Below are 21711 nucleotides of genomic sequence, written 5' to 3' on the forward strand. Positions count from 1 at the left end.
AAAAAAATCACTTATTATTCAGTGTGATCAATAGAATGATAAAAATGTATACAAGAAAGTGGGAAATCAAAGAACAATTAACCAAATCTAGGGGCAAAATGCGCTGATAAAGGTGGAGGAAGAAGGAGATAAAGAAGGATGATGCTTAAGCTGTCATAGAAGGTAGAGGGCAGGGGTGGGGTGTGTCTGGGTGGCTCTGTTGGGTAAGCATCTGACTTTTGATTTTGGCTCAGGTCATGATCTCATGGTTGTAGGATTGAGCCTTGCATTGGGCTCCGCAATGATAGCTCAGGCCCTGCTTGGGATTCTCTCTCTCCCTCTCTCTTTCTCTGCCACTCCCCTGCTCTTCTCTCTCTCTCCAAACAAATAAATAAAATTTTACAAAAGGTAAATGATAGCTTCATGAGACACGAGGAAAGCAAAAGGCAAGGAAGTAAGAAACAACATGGAACATGCAGGGAACTTAAAGTACTGCTGGAGTGTAAAACAGAGGAAGAGAATAGGATAAGAGATGAGGCTGAGGAGGTAGCTAAAGACTAGGTCATGGAGGCTTTCATATTCCTTGTTAAGGAGTTTAGACTAAATCTTATTAGTTATGGGGATCCATTGAAGGGTTTAAAATAATCATAGCCAGATTTTATGTTTTAGACTGATCACTTTGATGGCTGTGTGAAGGATGGGTTTGAAGGAAACAAAAATGAGAGGCAGAGCAACCATTTAGAAGGCAGAGATAATGAGTACTATAACTGAAACAGTGAGAAAAAGGACTGAGAAGAAAGGCATATTGAAGCAACTTCTAAGAAGTAAATTTACCAGAGCAGGAGGCTCATGAGATGTCAGAGATGAGAGGAAGAAGAGAGCAGAGATGGTGGGGGTAAGAGAATGGAAGAGCTGGAAGGATAGCAGCAAATTAATGTCACTGTAAACCTATGACCTTCAGATTTAGCTGGGCCATTAACACCACCAGCCATCTGACCATGAGATAGGTCGCTCTACAACTCCCCACAGTGATTGTTGGCCTTTCCTTGAACTTTGACCAGTTTCCCATTCTTACACCCCCTTTCCCATGAGATGACCTCATTTTGTAATTTAAAGGGTAAATGGAAACCAGAGATGGGAATTCCCAGACCTACAAATGGTCCTGAATTCACCCGCTTATTTCAAGGTGTCTCACATCTCATTTAAGGGCAACACTTTTACCTGTTCTCTGAATTCCATCCTCCCCAGAATTTATCTGGCCCTTGCTGCATCAATTATCTTCTTTTTATTCTGGGCATCTTCAACCTTTCCCTGTCTACTGGCTCCATCTGCTCAGCTGAAACATACACTAAACTTTAAAAAAGGAAAAAAAAAGAAAATCCCTCTATGAAAGCTGTGAAAATGTGCATGGCAGACCTTTAACCAAGGGCCCAAGCTACAGTGCTCTGAAATACATCCCTGCACTTGCCTGGAGGCTATGCTTTCCCAAGGCTGCAGCTAGTTTAGGCAAGAGAGAAAGAGGGATACTCATGTGAGCACATCTCTAAGAGTTATGGGACTACTCTGCTGACTGGTTTGAGGATTCCCTAATGGCTTTCTGAACATTCCTCAGACTGCACACGTGTCTAGAACACTTCCTCCCAACTTTCCTTACTTCTCTCCTTCACTCAGGGTAAGATTCTCTCAACCTTTTCCAAATCCCTTCCCATTTTCTCTCAACAGGTGTTTACTCTAATAAAAAAAAAAAAATCTTTGCACAGTCTAATCCCGTCCTGATGTTTACTTCTGGGAGGGACTAGTTAAACATACTTTCTCAACACCATTTGCTTCTGCAACTTGTCTATTCACCTTCACAGTCAGGCCTCTGGAATAAGTTATCTTTACTCCCTTTTTTCATTTCTTTCTCTCTGTCTCATCCCTCAATTAGCATCAATTTATCTTCAATACCTACTACACCTACTATTACATCCACAATGTTCTCACTAAGGTCATAAATTACCTGTGTCATAAAATCTAATATATGATTTCTAATCTGTTATTTTACTAGTCATCAGCATTCATCATTAATGACCCTCCTTGAAATATTTTCTTCCTTTGATTTTCTGAGGCTATGTTCTCCTTGTCTTATATATAACTCTTTGCTCTTTCTTAGCTTCTTTTGTTGGCTTCTCCCCTTACTCAATTCACTATTAGAATTAGGCCTTTTTTTTCCTTCTAACACTATTCATTCTCCATAAGTAATTTAATTTTCCCCCATTGTTTTAATTATCTGCAATAACTCTCAAGTCCATATTTGCAGTCTAGACATCTTCCTGACCTTCCCATGTAGCCATTTTCCTATTGGACATCTCCACTTGTATATCTCAAAAACATTGAAATCTCAATATTTCTAAAAGTGAGCTCATCTATCTAGTTGCATGTATTATTTTACCATAGCTACTGTAACAAATTGTCAGGAATTTAATTGGCTTATAACACATATTTATTATCTTGAAATCTATATAGGTCAGAAGTCTGACATGAGTCTCACTGGGTTAAAATAAAGGTACAGATGTTGTTTCATTCCTTCTGCTTTAGGAGAAAATCCATTTATTTTACTTTTCCAGTTTCTAGAGGCTGCCAAAATCCCTTAGCTCATGGCCTCCATGGCCTCCAACAATGGTGGGTTGACCTTTCATATTGCAACACTCCAAATTCCTCTTCTGTCTCCCTCTTTCACTTTTAAGAATTACATTGGGCCTACCCTGATAAATCCAGGATAATCTCCTTATCTTGAGGTGAGCTGATTAGCAATATTCATTCCCTCTGCAACCTTCTCTTTTACTATTTAAGGTAACATTAACAGGTTCCAGGGATTATGACATGGACATCTTTGGGAGAAAGGCATTATTCTACTGTTCCATTGTTTAAGCCAGAAACTTAAGAGTCATAATTTACTCATTAATCTCTTTGTATCCTATGTCTTTTAGGGTCTCATTTGATTGCAAGTAAGAGAAAACCTAATTCCAATAGCTTCAACAGATGGATTTATTTATCTCATATAACATGAAGTCCAGAGCTCAACAGCCTATCGCTGGTGCAGAATATTTCAAGAATATCATCTTTCTAGTTCACACTTCTCAACATGTGGCTTTCATCCTTAGCATGTGACAACCATCCATAGTTACAGGGTGGCTGCTTCACCTATAGCTTCACATAAATGTTTAGGAGGAATGGGTAGTGGCAAATGAGTAAAGGGTGAAAGACAAAGTATTTGTCAGTTGTCTGTCTCTTTTCGGAAACCTTCCTGGATGTCCTGGTCAGCAATTTCCCCTTAAATTTCATTGGTCAGCACTAGTCAGACAGCTAGTCCTAATTGCAAGGTTTTCTAAATTTCTAAATAAATAAGTTGCTTTGATCACAGTGAGAGTTGTGTTGGCAAGAGGGAAGGAGAGAATGGATATTGGAATGGTATGCTGTGTCTGACGCATTCCCCAAATACAATTCTGACCCATGCAGCACTTCTTTTTAGAAAGGCATATGGGGATGGGTAAATGGGGAATTGACCCTACAGTTTCTCCATTTAGGCTATTGTTTCAAGAAAATGTTCAATTGCTACTTAGTATTCCACAGGAAAGATGCTGTCATTCTTGTCAACAACTGGAGAGAAGGGATTCATATGATTATTCCAATGTTGGGGGAGGAAGAATCTAGCATAGTACTTTTGGCAGTTACTCTACCCCCTTTATTGCATAATGGATAAGATCTGATTAGGCCTCCTTTGTAGAGGTTATGGGATCATGTATCTCCTCCTTAAGCCTTGGAAGAATAAACCAAGTGCATCCCCTCATTCCTTAATTACTCAATATCTCTATCTCATTCTGTCTCTTTGTCTCCATTACTCTCTTGCTCTACCCAGGCTTCCAGCACCCCTTTCCCTTTTTGCCCCTTCCCTCCCCAGCCAACTTTCTATGTCAGTGTCTCCTACAAAAAGTCCTACAGAAATGAACAAATCCTAAGACCCTTTTTGGATTCGCAAATTTCATAGCCTCCAGTGTTGAATGTAGCATCTCTTCAGATTTCATGGATGGAGTGGGGATGAAAAAAATATAGAGGTCTTCCAGTGTGGGGTTCAGTGAGGCTAATTGTTCTTTAAAAAATCTAAAATCAAACACATTTATCTGCCAAAACTATTATAGTAAGAGAGCAATTGCCCCCTCCTACATTTACATCACAAAGTGTCCTGCATTAACTTTTCAATTACTGTTCCTGTTCTTCAGTCATCTCTCCTTAATCTTCTGAGGAGAAGTGAGGAGGGGGTGAAGAATTAGCTGGCAAGTCTTATTTCACTTGCTTCCACTCCCTATCTCTTCTCCTTCCTAATATGTTCCTTTTACTACCTTTATCTCTATGCACACTGTCCTAGTCTAAGACACAACTATCTTTCCCCTGGACTATCATAACAGATTCTTAATTAAACTGTCTACATCTTCACTTCCCTCCATCTAATCCTTTTTGCCACAGTACAGCCAGAGTAATATTTTAAAATGCTAACCTAACCTTGTTACTTCTCCCTTAAAAACCTTCAATATTTTCCAATTACCCTAGAATAAGGCTTCAAACCCTTACCATAGTTCATAAGGCCCTCCAAAACCCCAAGACCTAGGGTCTCTATTTCTCTATCTATCTATCTATCTATCTATCTATCTATCTAATGTATTTACATCTGTATCTATCAAGTGTGTGTTAGTGTATAATACTTACAGAATACTTACTATGATGTAAGTACTGAAATGTTTTACATGCATCATCTTATAAAGTCCTCACAAAATCCCTATGAGGTAGATAGTATTATTTTTACTGATTTACAAATAAGGGAATTGAGGCTTTAAGTAGTTTAGTAACTTGCCCAAGGCCCCACAATTAGTATCAGAGCCAGGATTCAAACCCAACAAGCTTGACTCCAAAGTCTGTAACTATTGCAGTGCTTTTTTTTTTTTTAAGTTTCCAGTTTCTTCACACATCATCTCCATCTTGCTCTCTGCTCTAATCATACTGGGCTTTCTGTTTCTCTTTCAGAACCTTTATACATGTAGTTCCCTATACATAGATAACCTAATCAGAAATAAGTCCTTGGCATTCAGATGTTTCTTCTCTGGAAAATGTAGCCATCCCAGAAAGAAGCCTCTAAGTTAGGCTGACCCTGAAAGAGTTCCTGGATGGTTAAAAGTTTTGTATGAAATGCCATATAGTCCTGAACAGGAACAGGCTTCAGGTTATTGAAAGCTTCCTTTCAATAGTTGTGTAGGACAAGACCCTGGATGGTAGAACTTCTGTAGGTATGTAATACAACACAAGAGCAGGCTCTATCTGGCTTTTAGAGGTGTAAGCAGTAATATATGTTGGGTATGTTCAGTATTGGTCTCTTCATGATGAGGCCGTCATAAGAACTATTCTAGATAGTTAAAAATTTTGTCTGTATGTACTGAAGAGTTCCAAAATTGCTGGAAACTTCAGAGTTAGAGCAGGAAAGACCTAGGATGTTCAAAGGTATAGTCTATACACAGAAGATAATGTAGCAGAGTGGCTAACAGCCTAGACAGCTCTGTAGTCAGCCTTCTGCATTAAAGTCCTAGCTTCTCCACTTACTAGCTATGGGAAATTGGGTAAGTGACTTATCCTTTATGCTTTTGACCCTCTAAGGAACAAATATCACATTTGAATTTACAGTATATGCTTCATTATACCGTCCTTAGCTATTTCCAATCATGTGTATTCCTCTGGTGTATGCCACCTGGACTACCTTATTTAACTACCTAATTATTAAATTATGACCAGGTCTGTTTTGTTGACTCCTATATCTCACAGTGATAAAGACAATTTGTTTTTAAATTGCTTCTTTCTAGGCACAAGTATGATTTTGGTTTGCCTTTCTGACACTGCCAGACAATACACATGTCCTTATATCCCTTGCTCCTCACAGCTAAAAAAGACAGAAAATAACATAGATAAGAGTTTAAGAGAGTAAGTACCCACACAAATAGGTTCTCCTCAAGCAGGAGAGAATTTTTTACTAAACTCTTAAGGAATAAAATATTCCACTTTACATTACTTTTTAAACTAGAAATATCTAGCTAATATTATTTTCAAGTTTATACACAATAGCTCTTGTTTTAGTTATCCTTGAGATGGCTACAACTTTATAGTCTTATATACAAAGTTTTCATGGTCTTTCCTGAAGCAATATTCATCCCTTCTGGGATTTTTAAGAGTTTAAGAGGAATTTTCTATTTTTCCTCAGTATTTTATCTTAATAGATATTTCAAACACATTGTGTATTCAGTTATCATTGGTCTAGGTAGTACATGTTCAAGGTTTGTGCCTTCATATCATCTAGTTGAGATACTGTGAGATACACGGTAAAACTATTTTATCTTAGGAATTATCCCATGTCCTTGCCCACAAAGGTTGTGTTATGACACTTGTAACTTAGAGAATTCTTGGTATTAGGTGAGTGCTTGGCTGGAAGTTTTATTAGAGTGGAAAAGGGGTAATATTTTGAGTAAGGCAGAAAAGAGAATTTCAGGGAAGCTATCTAAGACAAAGAAAAGGCAATAGGGGCACCTGGGTGACTCAGTTGGTTGAGTGTCCAACTTCAGCTCAGGTCATGATCGCACAGTTCACGAGTTTGAGCCCCGCGTTGGGCTCTGTGCTGACAGTTCAGAGCCTGAAGCCTGCTTTGGATTCTGTCTCCCTCTATCTCCACCCCTCCCCTGATCATTCTCTCTCTCTCTCTCTCTCAAATGAATTAAAAACAAACATTTAAAAATTGAAAAGAAAAGGGAGATATGATAGAACCAAAGAGAAAAGACAGGTCAAATTTTTGGGTTCCTCCTCTGTAAAATGACAAGGTTAGACTAGATGACCTTTCAGTTCCCTCCCAGCCATTATATTACATCATCCAAATCCTGGCGGGTGAGCCAAGATAGGACCCTGGTCCAGAAAGTGGGTCAAATAGAAGAGGACAATTAGTAGAGAAAAGAAACTCAGGCTTGCTAATTGGGAAATAAAGATCTTATACCAAAGAATCAGGGCCACAAAATGTTGCTATCTAATTAGGGATCTATGAGATAGGCATAGGACATCAGCAAGATATCAAGCAGAGATGCTTGATACTGAGCCAAAAACACTTTTAGGAAGGAACTTCTTACATGCCTCCTTCCCAGGGTCACTCAGGATAGTTTTCAACATAGGTACAGGCTTAAATCTATACACAAAAGCAGGAGTAACTATTTGAAGAAATGGACTGGAGGAGGATGGGAAAAGATAATTCTAGATAATGACCATAATAGAAATGGTCTTTGTCAGGGATTGAAGGTAAGTTCAAAAGGAAAGTCCTAAATAAAAATTATGTTTCTGAGTGAGTTATTAAAAGCCTGAAAATTACCATATTTTATTTATAGGAAGAAAATATTTTTTTCTTTTAGCAATAACTTTCTTTTTAAAAATTATTTAATTTTGAGAGAGAGAGAGAGAGAGAGAGAGAGAGAGAAAGCGCAAATGGGGGAGGGACAGAGAGAGAGGGAAACAGAGAATCCCAAGCAAGCTCTGTGCTGTCAGTGCACAGCCTGACATGGGTCTCAAACTCACAAATGGTGAGATCATGACCTGAGCTGAAATCAAGAGTTGGACGCTTAACCATCTGAGCCACCCAGGTACACGAGCAATAACTTTCTCCTGATAAATAGTACAAGATGTTTTACATTATCATGATCTTAAAAGCACCCAATTTTGTAGTTTTCCATTATAAACGGATTTTAAAAGTCTGAATCTCTTAACATTGGTAAAGAAATCAGAACATGTTTCATCTTTTCAAGAAGTTCTTGAAACTCAAGTCCTGCTAAACTTATTTCTCTCCTTTATTAAACCAAACAAAGGTCCAGCTATGGTCCCCAAATGAGAGACAAAATCTCTGTGTTAGGAGCCTGCAATTCATGAGTTGTTTTTCTTTTAAGAAAGTTGGCAGTTAGTTGGTAATAGCATGCTTAATTTTCAAACACATGTGAAAAGTCACCATGAGGATGTGAACAGAATCATCTAGACTGTAGGAGACTGTATAGGACAAATAATTCAGTTTTGTTCAACAAAGTGGAGAAAATAGATGGAAAGAGAATCTATAAATTAACAGTGACTTAAGATACATATTGGTCAATTGCAATGAATGGACCTTATTCAGATATCTTGTTTCAAAAAAAAAAAAAACATTGCTAAAAGGCAATTGGGGAATTGTGATTGGACACTTAGTGATATTAAGGAATTATTATTAACCTTTTAAGTGTGGTAATGTGGTTATATTTTTTAAAGAGCCATCTTTTAGGGGCATATAATGAAGTGTTTACGGCTGTAATAATATGACATACGGATTTCCTTCAAAATAATCTGAGGAAAAGAGAGACTGTAGGTGAGGATATAAGAGAAATGATAGGTGATGAAGAGATAATTGTTAAAGCTGCAAAGCCTGCTTGGGATTCTCTGTCTCTGTCTCTCTTGCTCCCCTGTCGCTCATGCTGTACCTTTCTCTAAGTAAACAAGGAAACATTTTTTTTTTTAAGCTGGGTAATGGCAACATAGAGGTTCATTATCTTGTTCTTTTTACTTTTGTATATGTTTGAACTTTTCCATAATAAAGCACATTTTATTTTTTTATTTTTTAATATAATTTATTGTCAAATTGGCTAACATACAGTGTGTAAAGTGTGTTCTTGGTTTTTGGGGTGGATTCCCATGGTTCATTGCTTACATACAACACCCAGTGCTCATCCCAACAAGTGCCCTTCTCAATGCCCATCACCTATTTTCCCCTCTCCCACACACCCCCATTCACCCTCAGTTTGTTCTCTGTATTTAAGACTCTTATGGGGGTGCCTGGGTGGCTCAGTCGGTAGAGCATCTGACTTCGGCTCAGGTCATGATCTCCGGCTTGTGAGTTCGAGCCCTGCATTGGGCTCTGTGATGACAGCTCAGAGCCTGGAGCCTGCTTTGGAGTCTGTATCTCCCTCTCTTCCTGCCCCTCCCCCACTCATGCTCTGTCTCTCTGTCTCTCTCTCTCTCTCAAAAATAAAATAGAACATTAAAAAAAAAGAGTCTCTTGGGGTGCCTGGGTGGCTCAGTTGGTTAAGTGTCTGACTTAAGCTCAGGTCATGATCTCACAGCTTGTAGGTTTGAGCCCCGAATCCAGCTCTGTGCTGACAGCTCTGAGCCTGGAGCCTGCTTCGGATTCTGTGCCTCCCTGTCTCTCTTGGCCCCTCCCCCACTTGTACTCTGTTTCTCTCTCTCTCAAAAATGAATAAACATTTAAAAAAAAAGAGTCTCTTATGGTTTGCTTCCCTCCCTCTCTGTTTGTACCTATTTTTCCCCTTCCCCCACTATGGTCTTCTGTTAAGTTACTCAAGATCCACATATGAGTGAAAACATATGATATCTGTCCTCCTCTGACTTATTCCACATTGCTGCAAATGGTATAATTTCATTCTTCCTCATTGCCAAGTAGTATTCCATTGTATATATAAACCACATTTTCTTTATCAATTCATCAATAAGGCACATTTTATTTTTATTTTTTTTAACTTTCTTTTTTGAAATTTATTGTCAAATTGGTTTCCCTACAACACCCAGTGCTCATCCCAAAAGGTGCCCTCCTCAATACCCATCACCCACCCTCCCTGCTCTCCCACCCCCCATCAGCCCTCAGTTTGTTCTCAGATTTTAACAGTCTCTTATGCTTTGGCTCTCTTTCACTCTAACCTCTTTTTTTTTTTTTTCCTTCCCCTCCCCCATGGGTTCCTGTTAAGTTTCTCAGGATCCACATAAGAGTGAAACCATATGATATCTGTCTTTCTCTGTATGGCTTATTTCACTTAGCATCACACTCTCCAGTTCCATCCACGTTGCTACAAAAGGCCATATTTCATTTTTTCTCATTGCCACGTAGTATTCCATTGTGTATATAAACCACAATTTCTTTATCCATTCATCAGTTGATGGGCATTTAGGCTCTTTCCATAATTTGGCTATTGTTGAGAGTGCTGCTATGAACATTGGGGTACAAGTGCCCCTATGCATCAGTACTCCTGTATCCCTTGGATAAATTCCTAGCAGTGCTATTGCTGGGTCCTAGGGTAGGTCTATTTTTAATTTTCTGAGGAACCTCCACACTGCTTTCCAGAGCGGCTGCACCAATTTGCATTCCCACCAACAGTGCAAGAGGGTTCCCGTTTCTCCACATCCTCTCCAGCATCTAGAGTCTCCTGATTTGTTCATTTTGGCCACTCTGACTGGCGTGAGGTGATACCTGAGTGTGGTTTTGATTTGTATTTCCCTGATAAGGAGCGACGCTGAACATCTTTTCATGTGCCTGTCGGCCATCCGGATGTCTTCTTTAGAGAAGTGTCTATTCATGTTTTCTGCCCATTTCTTCACTGGGTTATTTGTTTTTCGGGTGTGGAGTTTGGTGAGCTCTTTATAGATTTTGGATACTAGCCCTTTGTCCGATATGTCATTTGTGAATATCTTTTCCCATTCCGTTGGTTGCCTTTTAGTTTTGTTGGTTGTTTCCTTTGCTGTGCAGAAGCTTTTTATCTTCATAAGGTCCCAGTAATTCACTTTTGCTTTTAATTCCCTTGCCTTTGGGGATGTGTCGAGTAAGAGATTGCTACGGTTGAGGTCAGAGAGGTCTTTTCCTGCTTTCTCCTCTAAGGCTTTGATGGTTTCCTGTCTCACATTTAGGTCCTTTCTCCATTTTGAGTTTATTTTTGTGAATGGTGTGAGAGAGTGGTCTAGTTTCAACCTTCTGCATGTTGCTGTCCAGTTCTCCCAGCACCATTTGTTAAAGAGGCTGTCTTTTTTCCATTGGATGTTCTTTCCTGCTTTGTCAAAGATGAGTTGGCCATACGTTTGTGGGTCTAGTTTTGGGGTTTCTATTCTATTCCATTGGTCTATGTGTCTGTTTTTGTGCCAATACCATGCTGTCTTGATGATGACAGCTTTGTAGTAGAGGCTAAAGTCTGGGATTGTGATGCCTCCTGCTTTGGTCTTCTTCTTCAAAATTCCTTTGGCTATTCGGGGCCTTTTGTGGCTCCATATGAATTTTAGGATTGCTTGTTCTACTTTCAAGAAGAATGCTGGTGCAATTTTGATTGGGATTGCATTGAATGTGTAGATAGCTTTGGGTAGTATTGACATTTTGACAATATTTATTTTTCCAATCCATGAGCAGGGAATGTCTTTCCATTTCTTTAAATCTTCTTCAATTTCCTTCATAAGCTTTCTATAGTTTTCAGCATACAGATCCTTTACATCTTTGGTTAGATTTATTCCTAGGTATTTTATGCTTCTTGGTGCAATTGTGAATGGGATCAGTTTCTTTATTTGTATTTCTGTTGCTTCATTGTTAGTGTATAAGAATGCAACTGATTTCTGTACATTGATTTTGCATCCTGCAACTTTGCTGAATTCCTGTATCAGTTCTAGCAGACTTTTGGTGGAGTCTATCGGATTTTCCATGTATAATATCATGTCATCTGCAAAAAGCGAAAGCTTGACTTCATCTTTGCCAATTTGGATGCCTTTGATTTCGTTTTGTTGTCTGATTGCTGATGCTAGAACTTCCAGCACTATGTTAAACACCAGCGGTGAGAGTGGGCATCCTTGTCGTGTTCCTGATCTCAGGGAGAAAGCTCTCAGTTTTTCCCTGTTGAGGATGATGTTAGCTGTGAGCTTTTCATAAATGGCTTTTATGATCTTTAAGTATGTTCCTTCTATCCCGACTTTCTCAAGGGTTTTTATTAAGAAAGGGTGCTGGATTTTGTCAAAGGCCTTTTCTGCATCCATTGACAGGATCATATGGTTCTTCTCTTTTTTTTTGTTAATGTGATGTATCACGTTGATTGATTTGCGAATGTTGAACCAGCCGTGCATCCCAGGAATGAATCCCACTTGATCATGGTGAATAATTCTTTTTATATGCCGTTGAATTCGATTTGCTAGTATCTTATTGAGAATTTTTGCATCCATATTCATCAGGGATATTGGCCTGTAGTTCTCTTTTTTTACTGGGTCTCTGTCTGCTTTAGGAATCAAAGTAATACTGGCTTCATAGAATGAGTCTGGAAGTTTTCCTTCCCCTTCTATTTCTTGGAATAGCTTGAGAAGGATAGGTATTATCTCTGCTTTAAACGTCTGGTAGAACTCCCCTGGGAAGCCATCTGGTCCTGGACTCTTATTTGTTGGGAGATTTTTGATAACCGATTCAATTTCTTCGCTGGTTATGGGTCTGTTCAAGCTTTCTATTTCCTCCGGATTGAGTTTTGGAAGAGTGTGGGTGTTCAGGAATTTGTCCATTTCTTCCAGGTTGTCCAATTTGTTGGCATATAATTTTTCATAGTATTCCCTGATAATTGTTTGTATCTCTGAGGGATTGGTTGTAATAATTCCATTTTCATTCATGATTTTATCTATTTGGGTCATTTCCCTTTTCTTTTTGAGAAGCCTGGCTAGAGGTTTGTCAATCTTGTTTATTTTTTCAAAAAACCAACTCTTGGTTTCGTTGATCTGCTCTACAGTTTTTTTAGATTCTATATTGTTTATTTCTGCTCTGATCTTTATTATTTCTCTTTCTGCTGGGTTTAGGCTGCGTTTGCTGTTCTGCTTCTAGTTCCTTTAGGTGTGCTGTTAGATTTTGTATTTGGGATTTTTCTTGTTTCTTGAGATAGGCCTGGATTGCAATGTATTTTCCTCTCAGGACTGCCTTCGCTGCGTCCCAAAGCGTTTGGATTGCTGTATTTTCATTTTCGTTTGTTTCCATATATTTTTTAATTTCTTCTCTAATTGCCTGGTTGACCCACTCATTCGTTAGTAGGGTGTTCTTTAACCTCCATGCTTTTGGAGGTTTTCCAGACTTTTTTCTGTGTTTGATTTCAAGCTTCATAGCATTGTGGTCTGAAAGTATGCATGGTATAATTTCAATTCTTGTAAACTTATGAAGGGCTGTTTTGTGACCCAGTATATGATCTATCTTGGAGAATGTTCCATGTGCACTCAAGAAGAAAGTATATTCTGTTGCTTTGGGATGTAGAGTTCTAAATATATCTGTCAAGTCCATCTGATCCAATGTCTCATTCAGGGCCCTTGTTTCTTTATTGACCGTGTGTCTAGATGATCTATCCATTTCTGTAAGTGGGGTGTTAAAGTCCCCTGCAATGACCACATTCTTATCAATAAGGTTGCTTATGTTTATGAGTAATTGTTTTATATATTTGGGGGCTCCGGTATTCGGCGCATAGACATTTATAATTGTTAGCTGCTCCTGATGGATAGACCCTGTAACTATTATATAATGTCCTTCTTCATCTCTTGTTACAGCCTTTAATTTAAAGTCTAGTTTGTCTGATATAAGTATGGCTACTCCAGCTTTCTTTAGGCTTCCAGTAGCATGATAAATAGTTCTCCATCCCCTCACTCTCAATCTAAAGGTGCCCTCAGATCTAAAATGAGTCTCTTGTAGACAGCAAATAGATGGGTCTTGTTTTTTTTATCCATTCTGATACCCTATGTCTTTTGGTTGGCACATTTAATCCATTTACGTTCAGTGTTATTATAGAAAGATACGGGTTTAGAGTCATTGTGATGTCTGTATGTTTTATGCTTGTAGTGATGTCTCTGGGACTTTGTCTCACAGGGTCCCCCTTAGGATCTCTTGTAGGGCTGGTTTAGTGGTGACAAATTCCTTCAGTTTTTGTTTGTTTGGGAAGACCTTTATCTCTCCTTCTAAATGACAGACTTGCTGGATAAAGGATTCTCGGCTGCATATTTTTTCTGTCTAGCACCCTGAAAATCTCGTGCCAATTCTTTCTGGCCTGCCAAGTTTCAAAAGAGAGATCAGTCACGAGTCTTATAGGTCTCCCTTTATATGTGAGGGCACGTTTACCCCTTGCTGCTTTCAGAATTTTCTCTTTATCCTTGTATTTTGCCAGTTTCACTATGATATATCGTGCAGAAGATCGATTCACGTTACGTCTGAAGGGAGTTCTCTGTGCCTCTTGGATATCAATGCCTTTTTCCTTCCCCAGTTCAGGGAAGTTCTCAGCTATTATTTCTTCAAGTACCCCTTCAGCACCTTTTCCTCTCTCTTCTTCCTCTGGGATACCAATTATGCGTAGATTATTTCTTTTTAGTGTATCACTTAGTTCTCTAATTTTCCCCTCATACTCCTGGATTTTTTTATCTCTCTTTTTCTCAGCTTCCTCTTTTTCCATAACTTTATCTTCTAGTTTACCTATTCTCTCCTCTGCCTCTTCAAGCCGAGCTGTGGTGGTTTCCATTTTGTTATGCATTTCGTTTAAAGCGTTTTTCGGCTCCTCGTGACTGTTCCTTAGTCCCTTGATCTCTGTAGCAAGAGATTCTCTGCTGTCCTGTATACTGTTTTCAAGCCCAGCGATTAATTTTATGACTATTATTCTAAATTCACTTTCTGTTATATTATTTAAATCCTTTTTGATCAGCTCATTAGCTGTTGTTATTTCCTGGAGATTCTTCTGAGGGGAATTCTTCCGCTTGGTCATTTTGGATAGTCATTGGCGTGGTGAGAACCTGCAGGGCACTTCCCCTGTGCTGTGGTGTATAACTGGAGTTGGTGGGCAGGGCCGCAGTCAGACCTGATGTCTGCCCCCAGCCCACCTCTGGGGCCACAGTCAGACTGGTGTGTGCCTTCTCTTCCCCTCTCCTAGGGGCGGGATTCACTGTGGGGTGGTGTGGCCCGTCTGGGCTACTTGCACACTGCCAGGCTTGTGATGCTGGGGATCTGGCGTATTAGCTGGGGTGGGTAGGCAAGGTGCACAGGGGCAGGAGGGGCAGGCTTAGATTGCTTCTCCTTAGGTGATCCACTTCAGGAGGGGCCCTGTGGCAGCGGGAGGGAGTCAGATCCGCTGCCAGAGGTTTGGCTCCACAGAAGTACAGAGTTGGGTGTTAGCGCGGAGCGAGCAAGTTCCCTGGCAGGAACTGGTTCTCTTTGGGTTTTTGGCTGGGGGATGGGCGGGGGAGATGGCGCTGGCGAGCGCCTTTGTTCCCCACCATACTGAGCTCTGTCGTCAGGGGGCTCAGCAGCTCTTCCTCCCTTTGTCCTCCAGCCTTCCCGCTTTCCAAGCAGAGCTGTTAACTTATGACCTCCCAGATGCTAAGTCGCGCTTGTTGTCAGAACACAGTCCCTTCCGGAGTCAGGCCCCTCCGCTTTTGCCAGCCAGACTCGGGGGCTCTGCTTGGCCTGCGAGCGGCCCTCCGCCCCGGCTCCCTCCCGCCAGTCCGTGTAGTGTGCACCGCCTCGCCGCCCTTCCTACCCTCTTCCGTGGGCCTCTCGTCTGCGTTTGGCTCCGGCGACTCTGTTCTGCTAATCCTCTGGCGGTTTTCTGGGTTATTTAGGCAGGTGTAGGTGGAATCTAAGTGATCAGCAGGACGTGCGGTGAGCCCAGCGTCCTCCTAAGCCGCCATCTTGCCGAGTTCCTCCTTGTTCTCAGTTTTTAAGAGTCTCTTATGGTTTGACTTCCTCCTTCTCTAACTTTTTTTTTTTCCTTTCCCACCCCCATGGTCTTCTGTTAAGTTTCTCAGGATCCACATAAGAATGAAAACGTATGGTATCTGTCTTTGTATGACTTATTTCACTTAGCATCACACTCTCCAGTTCCATCCATGTTGCTACAAAGGGCCATATTTCATTCTTTTCATTGCCATGTAGTATTCCATTGTGTATATAAACCGCAATTTCTTTATCCATTCATCAGTTGATGGACATTTAGGCTCTTTCCCTAATTTGGCTATTGTTGAAAGTGCTGCTATAAACATTGGGGTGCAAGTGCCCCTATGCATCAGTACTCCTGTATCCCTTGGGTAAATTCCTAGCAGTGCTATTGCTGGGTCATAGGGTAGATCTATTTTTAATTTTTTGAGGAACCCCCACAATGTTTTCCAGAGTGGCTGCACCAGTTTAAATTCCCACCAACAGTGCAAGAGGGTTCCTGTTTCTCCACATCCTCTCCAGCATCTATCATCTCCTGATTTGTTCATTTTAGCCACTCTGACTGGCGTGAAGTGGTATCTGTGTGTGATTTTTATTTGTGTTCCCCTTATGAGGAGTGACGTTCAGCATCTTTTCATGTGCCTGTTGGCCATCTGGATGTCTCCTTTAGAGAAGTGTCTATTCATGTCTTCTGCCCGTTTCTTCACTGGATTGTTTGTTTTTTGGGTGTGGAGTTTGGTGAGTTCTTTATAGATTTTGGATACTAGTCCGATATGTCATTTGCAAATATGTTTTCCGATTCCGTCCATTGCCTTTCAGTTTTGTTGATTGTTTCCTTTGCTGCACAGAAGCTTTTTATCTGCATGAGGTCCCAGTAGTTCATTTTTGCTTTTAATTCTCTTGCCTTTGGATGTGTCAAGTAAGAAATTGCTGCGGGTGAGGTCAGAGAGGTTTTTCCTGCTTTCTCCTCTAGGGTTTTGATGGTTTCCTGTCTCACATTCAGGTCTTTTATCCATTTTGAGTTTATTTTTGTGAATGGTGTGAGAAAGTGGTCTAGATTCAATTTTCTGCATGTTGCTGTCCAGTTCTCCCAGCACCATTTGTTAAAGAGACTGTCTTTTTTCCATTGGATGTTCTTTCCTGCTTTGTCAAAGATTAGTTGGCCATACGTTTGTGAGTCTAGTTCTGGGGTTTCTATTCTATTCCATTGGTCTATGTGTCTGTTTTTGTGCCAATACCATGCTGTCTTGATGATTACAACTTTGTAGTAGAGGCTAAAGTCTGGGATTGTGATGCCTCCTGCTTTGGTCTTCTTCTTCAATATTACTTTGGCTATTCGGGGTCTTTTGTGGTTCCATACAAATTTTAGGATTAATAAAGCACATTTTAAAAGAGAGATTTTCCACAACCAATTGGAAAAAAGATTCCTACTGACCGACCTGCAACAGTGCACACATATTCTCTCTTCCCCTTGCCATTATCCCTGCATATCCTTTTGTGCATTACGGCCCATCCCTTCTCACTTATTCAAAGATATCATTCCAAAAATTCTCATTTTTCCCACTTGCATGATTAATTATCCTCTTTCTAGTGGATCAACCCCAATCATTATATTAACATTACTCTCATTTCTAACATTAAAAAGTCCTCATTAGACACCTTGTACCCCACTCCAACTATTGCCCCATTTTTCTGCCCCTTTTACAGTAAAACAGAAAACAATTTTCTACATTCATGATTTCCAGTTCCTCCCATCCCATTCCTTCTAGAATCCATTCTAACTAGGCTTTTACTACTACCACTCAATTGGAAATGTTTTTATTAAGGTCACCAATGACCGTGATGTTGTTAAATCTACTGATCAATTCTCAGTCCTCCTATTACTTGAACTATCAGGAGCGTCTGATGCAGTTAATCACTCCCTTCTCAAAAAGCTTTTTTCATTTGGCTTCCAAAATGATGTACTCTACTGATTTTCCTCCTTGTTTGCCATTCTCTCCTTCACAGTCTCCTTTGCTAGTTTATTCTAATTTTTCTGGTCTCTAAACAATTTGCTTCCCTAGAGTTCAGTCCTTTTCTTTTGTATCTATGCTCTGTCTTAATCATCTCTAAATTTTATATTTCTATCCTGAACTTTTCCCCTAAAGTCCACAATCTGCTTGCATATTTAACAGACACCATGAACTTGAAAGGCCCAAAACTAACTCACTAAAAACATGCTTCCTTTCTATAGATTTCCCCATTGCAGTTGATAGAAACTCCATCCTTCTATTTGTTCAGGCTGAAAACTTTGGAGTCATTCTTTTTTCTCTTCATTATTGACTTCCCTCTTTGTCTCTGCCTCACATTTAATCTATCAGTGAAATGTATTAGGTCTACCTAAAAAATATATCTACAATCTGACCATTTCTCACCACCCATTGCTACCAACATGGTCAAAGCCATAATTATTTCTCATCTGAATTATCGTCATTACTTCCTAAATGGTTTGCTTGCTTCATATTTTGCACTGCTATAGTCTACCTTCAACACAGCAGACAGGATCATCCTTTAAAAAAATATATGTCAAATCATGTCATTTCCATAGTAAAAGTCTTCCATTAGGTTTCCATTTCCTTCAGGCAAAAAGTCAAAGTTATTATAATGATAAAAAACCCATGATCTGAACAACCTTTATCTCTCTGATTCCAACCACACTGGCTTCCTTGCTACTCAGAGATACACTAGCCAAATTCCTGTCTCAAGACCTTTATATTTGCTGTTCCCTTACTTGGAATGTTTTTCTTCCAGACATCCACCTATCTCACTCCTTCATCTCTTTCAGGTGCTAGCTTAAATAACATATTCTCAGTAAAGCTTTCCCTGAACATCATATTTCAAATTGCAAGCCATTCCCCAAATTCTTATCCTTCTAACCTACTTCATCACTGTCTATCATACTACTCATTTTACTTATTCATTTGCTTAACCTTTGTCTCCCTTCCTTCTTAATAGAATGAACATGATATGAAATCATGTTTATTTTTCTTTTTTGTTTACTGATGTACTAATACTCAGTTCCTAGAACAGTGTCTGGCATACAGAAGGCACTCAATAGATACTTTAAAATTAATCAGTGAATGTATATAAAGAGTTAGGCTGGAATTAAATCACACTAGCAGGGTTGACATACTCATTAAGTACAATAGTCACCATGCCTATGACCCCACGATACCTTTAAAGATCATGAAAATGCTTTACTTTATTTTAAAATCAGAAGAAAAAAGGAATAGAATAAAAATGAATATATAATATTAGTCTTTACACTAATGCAGTCGCAAAATGTAATTTTTCTCATATTCTTAGGAAGGAAGGCAAAAATGCCCAGGGCCTATGAAAGTCATGATGTGCTATTGCATACTAAATTTTATAAGCATAGTTAAGGAATTGAACTTTAGAATAAAAAGGAACAAGCAAAGGATATAAGAAAATATCAGAATGATTAGATTTTCATTTTTAAAAGAGCTCTTTTATGGACATGAAAGGATAGATTGAAGAGAGGGGCAGAACAAGTTAAAAGACCTGTTAGGAAACTATTCCAGTGATCAAGGTAAGAGATGATGACAGATTGAAATATAGTATAGGCCCTGGGGGATGAAGAATACAAAAAATATTTAGAAGTTAGCATCAATCGGATCTTTCAATGACTTCTCATTGTGAATAAAATAAAATCCAAACTCATTACAAGACCCTGAATGATCTGGGCTCTCTGTGTGCCTTCAATTTCATCTTGTACTGTTCTCCCCCTCACCTACCATGATCCAGCTACATAGGCCTTCTTTCAATCTATTTTTAAAAATTTTTTAATGTTTATTTATTTTTGAGACAGAGAGAGACAGAACACGAGCAGGGGAGGGGCAGAGAGAGAGGGAGACACAGAATCCGAAGCAGGCTCCAGGCTCTGAGCCGTCAGCACAGAGCCCGACGCGGGGCTTGAACCCACGGACCGTGAGATCATGACCTGAGCTGAAGTCGGACGCTCAGCCCACTGAGCCACCCAGGCGCCCCTTCTTTCAATTTCTTAAATGCATCAATATTTTTCCAGCTTCAGGGCCTTTGCCTATGTTTGCTCTCTGTGTGCTAGTTTTTCGTCAACTCATTTTCTGACGAAAAATTTCTCAAACTTTAGGTTTCAATTTGTTACTTCCTCAGAGAGACATTATGTAAGCACTCACACCATTTCCTTCATAGCACTTCCCAAAATTTGCTTGTTAGTTTATTTATTATCTATATATCTCAACGAGAATGTAAGCTCCAAGAGGCAGAGACGCACTAGGCAAATGGCTAGCATGTGATAGGCACTCAGAGATTATGAATGTATGAATGACTTGATGACATTTGGTTTGTTTCCAGTTTTTGGCTAACTCAAATAATGACTCTTTGAGTAAAAATGAGAGACCAAAAGTGACAAAGACAAGAAAGGAACATGGGAAATTTCCAGAAACAAGTAATAAACAAGTAATAAAATGGCACAAAATGCATATCTATCAATAATGCAAATCAATAATTTGCATTAAGGATGCAAACGGACTGAATTTTCTAATAAAAAGACATACAGTGTCAGAATGAATAAAAACCAAGACCCATCTGTATGCTGCCAACAAGAGACTCATTTTAGATTTGAAGACACCTGCAGATTGAGAGTGAGGGGATGGAGAAACATTTATCACGCAAACGAATGTCAAAAGAATGCCAGAGTAGCAATACTTATATCAGACAAACTAGATTTTAAATAAAAGACTGTAATAAGAGATGAAAAGGGGCACTATATTGTAATAAAGGGTACACTCTAACAAGAAGATCTAACAATTGTAAATATTTATGCACCCAATATGAAATCACCCAAATATAGAAATCAATTAATAATAAACATAAAGGAACTCAATGATAATAATACAAATAGTGGGATTTTAACACCCCACTTACCACAATGGACAGATCATCTAAGCAGAAAATCAACAAGGAAACAATGGCTTACAATCACTGGACCAGATGGACATAACAGATATATTCAGAACATTCTACTCTAAAACAGCAGAATACACATTCTTTTCAAGTGCACATGGGAAATTCTCCAGAATAGATCACATACCATGTTATAAATCAGTCTTTAACAAGTACAAAAAGATTGAGATCATACCATGCATCTTTTCTGACCACAATGCTATGAAACTTGAAGTCAAGCACAACGAAAAATTTGGAAATTCCACAAATACATGGAGGTTAAACATGTTACTAAATATTGAATGGATCAACCAGTATATTAAAGAAGTAAAAAATACATGGAAACAAGTGAAAATGCTTCCATAATCTGGCTATTGTAAATAACGCTGCTGTAAACATAAGGGTTTATGTATCCCTTTGAATTAGTGTTTCTGGTTTTTTGTTTTTTGTTTTTTTGTTTGTTTTTGTAAATACCCAGTAATGCAATCACTGGATAGTAGGATAGTTCTAGCTTTAACTTTTTGAGAAACTTCCATACTGTTTTCTACAGTGGCTACACCAGTTTGCATTCCCACCAACAGTGAAAGAGGGTTTCTTTTTCTCTACATCCTCACCAACACTTGTTGTTTCTTGTATTTTTGATTTTAGCCATTCTGACAGGTGTGAGGTGGTATTGTAGTTTTGATTTTCATTTCCCTGACGATGAGTAATGTTGAGTATCTTCTCATGTGTCTGTTGACCATCTCACTCATATGTGGAATTTAAGAAACCAAACAGATGAGCAAGGGAAAAAGAGAGAGAAGGAGAGAGACAAACCAAGAAACAGACCCTTAACTATAGAGAACAAACTGATAGTTATCAAAGGGGAAGTAGGTGGGGGAATGCGTGAAATAGATGATGGGGATTAGGGAGTGCATTTGTTGTGATGAGCACTGGGTGATGTGTGAGATTGTTGAATCACTATGTTGTACACCTGAAACTAATATAACACTATGTTAACTATACTGGAATTAACATGAAAAAATAAGCAATCATGAACCCCCCTGAATCAAATATTAAAATAAAGTATCAGCAAAGAAATAGAATATATAAAGAAGAATCAAATGGAAATTTTATAACCTAAAAATAAAATAACCAAAAAGTCTAAAACCCACAAGACTTTCTGGAATCAACAACAGAATAGAGATGACAAAAGAAGCTGGCGA

The sequence above is a fragment of the Felis catus genome, chromosome X (assembly GCF_018350175.1).
Source record: "Felis catus isolate Fca126 chromosome X, F.catus_Fca126_mat1.0, whole genome shotgun sequence".
Taxonomy (NCBI): domain Eukaryota; kingdom Metazoa; phylum Chordata; class Mammalia; order Carnivora; family Felidae; genus Felis; species Felis catus.